We start from the raw sequence: 11,777 nt of genomic DNA on the forward strand, positions 1-11,777 counted from the left end.
CTCCTACCAGATTTTGTTTTCATAGAGAAAAGTTCAGTGAAAGGAATGTGTCCAGCGAAGAGAAGGAATTAAGGTGGATTCTGGGATTTCTACCTTGTGAGTGTATTTGAACAGAGTTGACTTTTACAGAAATAGAAAACAACTGGGAGGAACAACTTCTTTGAGATTAATATGCTGTGTTCTCTTTTGAATTTATTCACTTTAAAGAGCCAAAGTGATATTTAGGTAGAGATTCTTAGAAGTCATTTGGATAACACAAGGTCTCAACCTCAGAAAATAGTAAAAGAAATAGGTTGGGGGTTAACAGCATAAAGGAGACTTTATAGAAATGAGAGACCTAAACATCGGTTGGTTCTTTATCAGTGTGATGGTAGATTTTTTTTTAAGTAAAAAAGAAAATTGTACAACACATTCCAAGTCTTCAAAAGAGATATGTGGAGTGTTAGGGATTTTGGAAAGAAACAGTATTGAGAAAGAAAAGATAGTAATGAAATAGGGTAACAATACTGTATTCAGCTAATAATAGGGACCATGGAGAGGGGTTATCTTTTGCTTGGGTTGTAGAATATGAGTAAAATCTCTTTGAGAAGATTTCAAGGTAAATAGTGTTCCAAGGAGGGCTCTTGATTTTTGTTAATGGCAAAATGTGTATTGATATTTGAAATTTTATTTCAAGATTCTGAATATCTTCTTTTCCCCCACCCAGTCAAGTTATAATTTCAATCCAACCTCTACTGAGATTTGCTATTGTAGGAATAATGAATCAATATTTATTAGACATAAAAAATGAGATATGACATTTTTCATGGCTCTCTAAATAATCTCCCATTCTATAATATTATATTTTTCCTTCTACCTCCATTTTTCACACATAAATACACAGACATTCACATGCACATGCACACACCACACTATGATTCATGATTCTTCACAAAGCCATCTCAATGATGCAAGATGGGAAAAATTATACTCTTCCCCTTTTCCCAAATTCATCTATTAATATGAAAGCTTGTCATCTACGAAGAGTAAGAGTTTGATTTCTTTGCAAATTTGAATGCCTTTTATTTCTTTTTGTTGTCTGATTGCTGAGGCTAGGACTTCTAGTACTATGTTGAACAAAGGTGGTAAGAGTGGGCATCCCTGTTGTGTTCCTGACCTTAGAGGAAAAGCTCTCTGTTTTTTCCCCCTTTGAGAATGATATTCTCTGTGGGTTTTTTGTATATGGCTTTTATTATATTGAGGTATGTTCTTTCTATCCCTACACTGTGGAGAGTTTTAATCAAGAAAGGATGCTGTACTTTGTCAAATGCTTTTTCTGCTTTTTTTTTTTTTTTTGGTGGATGTTGAACCACACTTACTTGCCCAGGAATAAATCCCACTTGGTCATGGTGAATAATCCTTTTAATGTACTGTTGGATCCTATTGACTAGTATCTTGGTGAGAATTTTGGCATCCATGTTCATCAGGGAAATTGGTCTATAATTCTCGTTTTGGTGGGGTCTTTGTCTGGTTTTGGGATCAAGGTAATGCTGGCCTCATAGAAAGAGTTGGGATGTTTTCCTTCCATTTCTATTTTTTTGAAACAGCTTTAGAAGACTAGGTATTAGTTCTTTAAATGTTTGGTAGAATTTCCCTGGGAAGCCATCTGGCCCTGGGCTCTTGTTTGCTGGGAGATTTTTGATTACTGCTTTAATTTCCTCGTCGGTTATGGGTCTGTTCAGTTTTCGTAGTTTATATGTTTCTAGGAATGCATCCATTTCTTCCAGATTGCCTAATTTGTTGGCATATAGTTGCTTATAATATGTTCTTATAATTGTTTGTATCTCCTTGTTGTTGGTTGTGATCTCTCCTCTTTCATTCATGATTTTATTTATTTGGGTCCTTTCTCTTCTTTTTGATAAGTCTGGCTAGGGGTTTATTGATCTTATTAATTCTGTCAAAGAACCAGCTTCTAGTTTCATTGATCTGTTCTACCATACTTTTGGTTTATATTTCTATTTCCTGGTTGAACGATTCATTCTTTATTAGAATGCTCTTTAACCATCATGTATTTGTATTCCTTCCAAATTTCCTCTTGTTACTGAGTTCAAGTTTTAAAGCACTGTGGTCTGAAAATATGCAGGGAATAATCTCAATCATTTGGTACCTGTTGAGATCTGATTTGTGACCCAGTATGTGATCTATTCTGGAGAAAGTTCCATGTGCATTTGAGAAGAATGTGTATTCTGTTGCTTTAGGATGGAATTCTCTGAATATATCTGTGAAGTTCATCTGGTCCAGTGTGTCATTCAAAGCCCTTGTTTCCTTATTGATCTTCTGCTTAGATGATCTGTCCATTGCTCTGAGTGGGGTGTTAAAGTACCCTGCAATTATTGTGTTATTATCAATATGTTTCTTTAATTTTGTTATTTAACTAATTGGCTGTTCTCATGTTAGGGGCATAAATATTTACAATTGCTAGATCTTCTTGTTGGATAGACTCTTTAATATGATCTAGTGTCCTTCTTCATCTCTTATTACACTCTTTGGTTTAAAATCTAATATGTCTCCTATAAGGATTGCTACCCCAGTATGATAAATGGTTCTCCACCCCCTCAATTTCAATCTGGAGGTGACTTTGTCTAAAATTAGTCTCTTTTAGACAGCATATGGATGGGTCTTGCTTGTTTATCTAATCTGATACCATGTGTCTTTTGATTGGAGCATTTAGCCCATTTACATTCAGAGTAACTATTAAAAGATATGAATTTAGTGCCACTGTATTACCTGTAAAGTTACTGTTTCTGTATATGGTCTCTGTTCCTTTCTGACCTATGTTACTTTTGGGCTCTCTCTTTGCTTAAAGGATCCCCTTTAATATTTCTTGTGGGGCTTGTTTAGTGATCACATTCTTTTAGTTTCTGTTTGTTCTGGAAACTCTTTATCTCTCTTTCTGTTTTGAATGACAGCCTTGCTGAATAAAGTATTCTTGGCTGCATATTTTTCCCATTTACCACCCTGAATATATCATGCCAGTACCTTGCCACAGTTCTCTGTGGACAGGTCTGCGCTCAGCCTTATGTTTCTACCCTTGTAGGTTAAGGGCCTCTTGTCCTGAGCTGCTTTCAGGATTTTCTCTTTGTCTCTGAAATTTGCAAGCTTCACTATAATATGTCAAGGTGTTGATCTAGTTTTGTTGGTTTTGAGGAGGTTCTCTCTGCTTCCTGGACTTGAATTCCCATTTCCTTCCCCAGATTAGGGAAGTTCTCAGCTATAATTTGCTCAAATATACCTTCTGCTCCTCTCTCTCCTCTTCCCTCTGGGACCCCAATTATTCTAATATTGTTTTGCATTATGGTATTATTTGTCTCTCAAATTCTTCCTTCATGATCCAGTAGTTATTTAATCTCCCTTTCACTGTTTCTTTATTTTCCTCATTTTGTCTTCTATACCACTGATTCTCTCTTCTGCCTCATTTATCCTAACAGCTAGAGCCTCCATTTTTATTGCATCTCATTAATAACCTTTTTGATTTCAACCTGACTAAATTTTAGATCTTTTATTTCTCTAGAAATGTCTTCTATGTTTTTCTCAAGCTCAGCTAGTATCTTTATAATAATTATTTTGAATTCTAGTTTGACATCTTATTTAAATCCATATTGATTAAGTCCCTGGCAGTCAGTACTGCCTCACGTTCTTTTTGGGGGGGGTGAGTTCTTCTATCTTGTCATTATGTCCAGAGAATAGATAAATGAGAGAACAAAATACAAAAATAGCAACAACCCTGGAAAAATTTACCCTAAACAGATCAAAAGAGATCAGAAACAAAAAAAAAGAGAGAGAGAGAGAGAGAGAGAGAGAGAATGAGAGAGAATATATAATCAAACAAGTGAGTAGAATAGAGCAATACACTAGATCCTGGATGTATTTTGATCTGTTTGTAAGAAGAAACTAGATCCCAAAATTGTAAAGAGAAACTTATATATATACAAAAGTAAAATTGAATACAATGAAAGGAAGCCAAAAATGAAAATATATATATATTAAAAATAAATGTAAAAATGAAAATTAAAAAGAGTTGATAAAATAAGAAATTAGTTGAAAAGGAAAAAAAAAATATTTGAAAGACTAAAGAATCATGAGAAAAAACCATGAACTCCATATACTAATTTCTCCTAGCACTGGAGTTTTACAGTTCTGTGTGATTGGTAAACTTGCTATTAGCTGGAAGTTCCTACTGGTCTTCTGGGGGAGGGGCCTGTTATGCTGATTCTCAGGTGTCTTTGTCCCCCAGCAAAACTGCACCACCCTTGCCAGGGGGCTGGGCTCAATGTAAGCTACTCTGGAGATCTGGAGCAGGTGAGGGGGATGAAAATGGAGGCACCCCACTCTAGTCTGGGAGCTGAAAGTTCATGCCCCTCACTCTCTAGTGAGCTCTCACAGAAAAGCAGTTAATCACGCTTGTCTCCTTGGTTTCCATTCACACTCTGTGTTCACCCAGCCTGTGACCAAGCATCTTTATCTCCAGCACGCAACCTTGTTTCGAGTCTCCAAACTTTGCAGACTCTTGTGGCCTGCAACTGTGCTGCTCCTCCCAGGGGGTGGAGGGAGATCTCGCCATGGTTCTGCCATTTGTTGGGCCCCTGCTTGGAGAGTGGTCACCCAATCATGGCGTGGTTCATGGTTTATGGCAACATGGAGCTACAAGCCCACTCCTGGGGTTGTTGATTGCAGCCTGCTTCCCTGCTCTGATGTCTGTGAACTCTGCCACACTCAGGCACATCCATTCTTTCTGTGACCTCAGGGATCCTGAGACCACACTGTCTCACCTAGGATTCTGCCCCTCTTTGCCACCTGAGTGCCTTTCAGGCAGGGAGTCTTCCACCAGAGCCGATTTCTAAAAGGTCCAATTTTGTGCTCCTCTGCTATATCACTTTCTGGTAGCCAGCTGACAGAGGCTCCCTCCATCCATGGTTTATCTTCACATACATTGCCTTGGATTCACTTCTCCACACCTCCTACCTTGCAAAAAGTGGTCATTTTTCTGTTTGTAGAATTGCAACAATTCTTTTCTTAGATCTCCAGTTGAGTTCACAGGTGTTTGGAATGATTTGATAGCTATCTAGCTGAATTCCAGGGACCAGATGAAACTAGGGTCCCCTACTCCTCCACCATCTTCCTCCTTCTAGCCCTTGGTTTATTTTCTGTTGTGAAAATAAACTTACATATAACTATGTTTTCCTTTCTTTTTCTCTTTCTTTTATTCCATACTGTTGCATTAATGCTCCCTTTCATTTCACATATATAAGCCATATTATTCTAAAAGACCTAAACTTATTTTTCCCTTAATAGCTTATCAGTAAATTGGTGATGGAATTTTCTCATTTAACTTATAGGCTAATCTTTCCACCCAATCCTTCATCTTCTCCAGGAAGACCCACTACTTATGGGAGACTCTGAGGAAAGCTGAAATTTGGCTAATTCAAACATATTGGGATTTTGAATTTCCTCATCCATACCTACTTAATTTTAAATTTGTCAGAGAATTTCACAGCAAGCCCACCATACCTTTACCTAAGGTAAGACTGTTATGTTGAAAGATTTTTATATTCCTTATGATATGATTCCTGATCTTCCTTTAAAGATTACAGTCATAGCAACAAAGACATGATACTGAACATCTTTGGTTGGCCACTCCATTTCCATTTTCCATGTCAGGAGGGCTCTTAAGTTACAAAAAGGTGTTTTAGGCATTCTATTGAGAAATTAGACTGAAAAATGGCATGATTGAAGTACATCTCAAAATATTATTTCTATAGAGTGGATAATGGATTGAAGTGACAGGAAACTAGAGCCATGAAAATCACTAAGGAGACTGCTGTAGTCTTCCTAAACAAGCTGATGGAGTTATAAACACAGGCACTTATCATAATGGTAGAGAGATAGCATGCTTTCATGAGGCATTTTGGGATAGGTTCCACAGTATTTAGTGAACGAAAGGAAATTAACAGTTGAGGGAAAGTAAGGAAAGAAGGAAGGCTCCTGGATTTCCATTTTGAATGTTTATTTGATAGTGATGGCTTCTAATGATATAGGAAACACATAGAGTTACAATTTGTTTAAAATTAATACAATGAGCTCTATTTTGTGACCACTTAGAGGAGTAATCCTACTCAGTAGAATTTTCATGTAGAATTTTCTAGAAGTCATTTGGGTAATAGAGGTCTAAAGCTTAGCAAACAGCAAAGGAAATATTGAGAGTCATCAGCATAAAGGAGAGTTCATGAAAATGAGAAAAATTCCAAATTTGGATTGATTTTTTTTTTTACCAATCTGGTAACGGGTTCCTTTTGAAATGAAAAATAAAATTATATACCACATTTTTAAGGCTTCCAAGAAAAATATGTGGAGTACCAGGGATATTGGAAGGAAATGGTATTGAGAAACAAAAGAGGAGCTATTTAACTATCCATAAAGAGTGAGGAAGAAAATCTTTATTTACTTGTACTGTGAGAATCTTAACCAAATCCTTTTAAGAAGATTGCAGGATAAATGATGTTTCCAGAATTCTTGATTTCTATTTCTAGTAAAATGTATATTGATGAAATTTCATTTCAGGATTATGAATGCCCTTTTTCTTACCAATCAAGTTACAGCTGCAAACCAAACTCTATTAAGACTTAATATAATGAACTGATTTCTAACTAGAGATATCAGAAGAGAGGTGACAATTTCTCTGGCTCTCTAGATAACCTCCCATTCTAAATAATTTATCATTGAATTTCCACTTTTACACACACACACACAAAATGAAAGTCACATAATTTCAGAAAATCATCTCAGATAAGATGATGAAAGGGAGGAAAATTATCCCCTTACAAGTTCAATTTACCTACTGATAAGAAGTTTGTGCAGCATGAGTACCAATCATGGCTTATGGTTGTTATGTGAGGTTAACACTGGATACAGAGATTAAAAAACAATGAGGGGACACAAACACTAATTCAATGGGTAACACACACCCTTATATTTATAGCAGCATTATTTACAATAACCAAGATATGGAAGCAGCCCAAGTGTCCACTGATTGATGAGTGGATAAAGATGTGGTATATACATACAATGGAATATTATTCAGCCATAAAAAGAATGAAATCTTGCAATTTGCAATGACATGGGTGGAGCTAGAGAGTATAATGCTAAGCAAAATAAGTCAGTTAGAGAAAGACAAATAACATATGATTTCACTCATATATGAAATTTAAGAAACAAAACAAATGAATAAAGGGGAAAAAAAGAGGGAGCAAGACAAACCAAGAAACAGATTCTTAATTATAGAGAAGTGATGGTGACCAGAAGGGAGTTGGGTGGGGGGATAGGTTAGATAGGTGATGGGGATTAAGGAATGCACTTGTCATGATGAGCACCAGGTGATGTATGGAATTCTTGAATCACTATATTGTATACCTGAAACTAATATAACACTATATGTTAATTAACTGGAATTAAAAATAAAAACAAGAAAAAAGCAATGAGGGTTCCTCTGATCAAGAATCCAATGAATTTAGTATATATATATATACATATGATACATATATAAAATTTAATTCAAACTTCATGTATTTGGGGACATGAATCAATATAAGTATTAAAATAATAATTTCTGGAATGTCCAAAATTATCTGCTAATACTAGCAAAGCTGAAAATGCAAGTTTACTCTCAACTTTGATGTCATCTCTTCTCTGATCACTTAATAGCTTTTAATTTGAGAACATGGTTATTTCAGAGATGCCACAAAAGTTTTCATAGAGAATACATGACACATGTCTAAAGGATATTATTCTTATATAATAAGATGTGACTGGCCCAACCCCAGAGTTTGCAGCAGCCAACTTGCATAAATACAAATGGCAGGGCTTTAATTTAGAGAGGCAACTACATATCAGTTCTTTGCTGAGTCTCAAATTAAGGATATATAAGTCATGCCTATTGAGGTGGGAGCTTTTATAAATAGGATGACAGACAATCATTGTCCCCTAAAAGTAGTTTATAATTATAGAGGCAGTTTAAATGTGTTATCTCCTTTTACAGTACATTACTATATATCACAATGCTAATAAATATTTTCTTAGCCCTATTAATAAGGGAATACCTAAATGTAAGAAAGTTACCATGGAAACCATATTTTTTAAAAAGGGCAGATCAACACAGTAATAATTTATTAATATAAACTGTTACAATAATAATTTCAGAAGCCCAATTCAGACCCATTTCAGGGCTTTCTTTTGAGGAATATCTTTTAAAAGTTTGCAAATCACTCAGTTTTTAATAAAATTAAACCTGGTGAATAATGGTGTCCATCAATCATGAAAAGTGTATTCTTATCACCTTATCCTTTTGTATAACGGCTTGGTTCCATAGCTATTCAGTAATCGATGATTATGTACTTAAGCCATAAGTTTTAGACACATACTTCTTCTTAAAGAGACTTCGATGGCAAAAAGAGAGAAAGCGACTGGTTGGCTCTAGGTGTCAAAGATACAAACAGCCTAACCACGCCTCTTGAATCTTCATTTTACACGTGCAAGTGAACTTTATTTTATTCCCTATGATGCTGCATCTTTGTAATACAAAGAAATTTTTTTTCTTCAGGAAATAGAAGAATTTGTCCAGAACTCAGGTGAAGATCATATTGTGGTGTTTTCCTCTGGGTACAGTTATCCAAAATCTCACACAAAAAAAGGCCAACCTCATTACTGCAGCCTATGCCCTGATTCCACAAAAGGTAAGTATAACCTTTGATTCTGCTGGGCAGCTATTTACCAACTGGAAAGAGAGTGTGGCTAATGGTGTCTTTCCATTTAAAATTAAATCTCATTTTACATGTAACATAACAGGTAGCCGTATTAGTAAAAATTTGTAAACATTACAGTAACATGCATTGGCACACTTGAGCCCTGCCTACTGAGCCTTGCCATTATTATGGAAACATATCTTTTTGGAATCATTTGTTTTTAATACAATAGAGATGAAACATTAAGCATACTGCTCGTGTTTTAGTATTTGAAATCTTAAGGCCTGTGCTGACTTCTCCCCAGATAGTTCTGAAGTGTATTCACTCCAAGGACTAGGAAAAGGTAGAACTGACATAAGAAAGATAGAGCTGAATCATGCTCAAAAATATCTTCCACATCTTTGGTTGTTTTAGGATTTGATCCATTGCAGTTGAACATGAAAGCCGAAGTCTACATTCATATAGTCTTTCTAATTAATTAGAGCTTTCTAGAATTAAAAGGCAGTTGAAATGCTAATTATAAACAAGATACTTTGTTGAACAATGCAATATCAGCAAACCCACTATGTCATTTTTACCTAAAATAAAAATAAAGAAAAAAGAAGTAAAAGGAGCAGGAAAAGATAACCAATCTGACAGATGGTAGCTACACTTATGGTCAGCATAGCATAAGGTATAAACTTGTCTAATCACAATGTTATACATCTAAAACTAATGTAACACTGTGTGTCAACTATAATTCAATTTTAAAAAATAATAATAAATAAGTTTAAGTGACAACAGACAAAATGTATCCTTAATAGAGGACTAGTGCAAGCCCTTTTTAAAAAGTGGTTATAAACAGTCCCACTATGTCTTTCAGTGTTTACACCTATATACTCTCTTTTTTTTTAAATGTTTTTTTTTTTTTAAGATTTTATTTATTTATTTGAGAGAGAGAGCACATGAGAGTGGGGAGGGTCAGAGGGAGAAGCGGGCTCCCTGCCGAGCAGGGAGCCCGATGCGGGACTCGATCCAGGGATCCAGGATCATGACCTGAGCCGAAGGCAGTCGCTTAACCAACTGAGCCACCCAGGCGCCTCTACTCTCTTTTTTTTTAAATTAACATATAATGTATTATTTCTTTCAGGGGTACAGGTCTGTGATTCATGAATCTTACACAAAACACAGTGCTCCCCACAACACATACCCTCCCCAAAACCTATATACTCTTCTCTCAACTGTCACCTAAAACAAGGTGGATGCTTAACTTATAAGTAACTCTACAACCTTAAGATGTCATTATCCTGTGGTTTTAATTGTGAAATATATGCACTGCCTTCTACAGATTTTATGGAGATACAAAGAAAATAAACTGGCCACATTAGGAACAAATACTCAGCTCCATGATTGGATACCTAGAATAATCTTGGTAAGATCAGGGGGAATTAAAGTTGTAGAGTTGGAGGATGGATAAGATGAATAATTGTTTAACAGTTAATAAATTCAACTGATATTTAACAATTTTTAAGTGTTTCTCATTTTACCTCAATTTTGAATGATACAATTAAAGATGTGGTCATTACTTTTATAGATTCATACTTGCTAAAATTAAAAAAAAATTCAGGCCACACAGAAGGAATTAATGCTTCCTTTTCCTGGGATAGCAATTTTCTGTAGTAGCAATGTGCTTAGACTCTGTAGAAAATACTGCCTCTTTCATTAACTTATCCCATAGGTTTTCCCCTTCTGTCTCTGAAATCCTGTTAACCTATTATAATGAAATCCTCACCCACTTCTCACTATAACCCCTAACTAGGTCATTACAAAACCAAAACTTTTCTCATTCATGGTGGAATAAATGGGATCTATGAAGCTATTTATCATGGAGTCCCTATTGTGGGAGTTCCCATGTTTGCTGATCAGCACAAAAACGTCTTCCATATGAAGATCAAAGGAGCAGCTGTGGAGGTGAACATCAATACAATGATAAGTGCAGATCTTCTCAGTGCTTTGAGAAGAGTCATTAATGATCCTTCATAAGTACTAGTGCTTTCTAAAGGATTATCATTGGTTGTGTTATGCACCGTATGAGAAAATGTTAGCAGTCATGCTTAAGAACCTTTCAGTGGATCTTTTCCCACAATCTTAGGTCATTCACTAACTTGATCTGGGAAATCTCCTGGAAGTGATAGTTCATACAGTACTAAACTTCCTTCTTGGGGAAAAAAAAAAAAGACTTAAATTAATAACAGGTATATTCTGATTTTTTCTGTCTAAATTAACCATATTATGTTAATAATATAGTTCTTTTTCAATTTCCCCACTATACTTGTTAAAATCCTATGCAAAGAGCAGAGTTCATATAACAACAATTTCTATGGACCTTATATTGTTTAATTTTTAGAACACGTATTACAAAACTAACTTTAACAAAATTTCATTAATTTCTTTGTATTTGCCTTCCAGTTATAAACAGAATGCTACGTGGTTATCAAGGATTCACCATGATCAACCTGTGAAGTCCCTGGATCAAGCAGTCTTCTGGATTGAGTTTGTCATGTGCCACAAAGGATCCAAGCACCTGCAGCCAGCTGCCCACAACCTCACCTGGTTCCAGTACCACTCTTTGGATGTGATTGGGTTCCTGCTGGCCTGTGTGGCAACTGCTATATTCTTGGTCGCAAAATGTTGTTTGTTCTCTTGTCAAAAATTTGGTAAAACAGGAAAGAAGAAAAGGAAGGAATAGATCTTTCTAAGTTTGGCCCTCTGAAAAGGCCACATGAAGTGAGAATCAGAGTGTCCTGTTAATCTAGCAAACCTTAGCCATGTGAGTGACACTTAGTCCTAGACCATTTCTCCTTAGCTAAGCTGATAGCTAACTGCATAATAATGAGTGAGCCCAGGTAAGCCCCAAAGAAGAAACATTTCCCTGAGCCCAGCCCAAATTACTGGTCCACAAGATAATGAGAAAATAATATTTGCTGGTTTAAAACCTAAGATGTAAGATGGCGGATTATACAG

General features: G+C 35.8%; 1 pseudogene; it reads left to right on the forward strand.

Annotated features, from left to right (window-relative positions):
- Positions 1-947: 947 nt before the first annotated feature.
- Positions 948-11,502, forward strand: LOC110591361 (annotated as a pseudogene).
- Positions 11,503-11,777: the final 275 nt, after the last annotated feature.

Source organism: Neomonachus schauinslandi, chromosome 2, assembly GCF_002201575.2.
Source record: "Neomonachus schauinslandi chromosome 2, ASM220157v2, whole genome shotgun sequence".
NCBI classification, from domain to species: domain Eukaryota; kingdom Metazoa; phylum Chordata; class Mammalia; order Carnivora; family Phocidae; genus Neomonachus; species Neomonachus schauinslandi.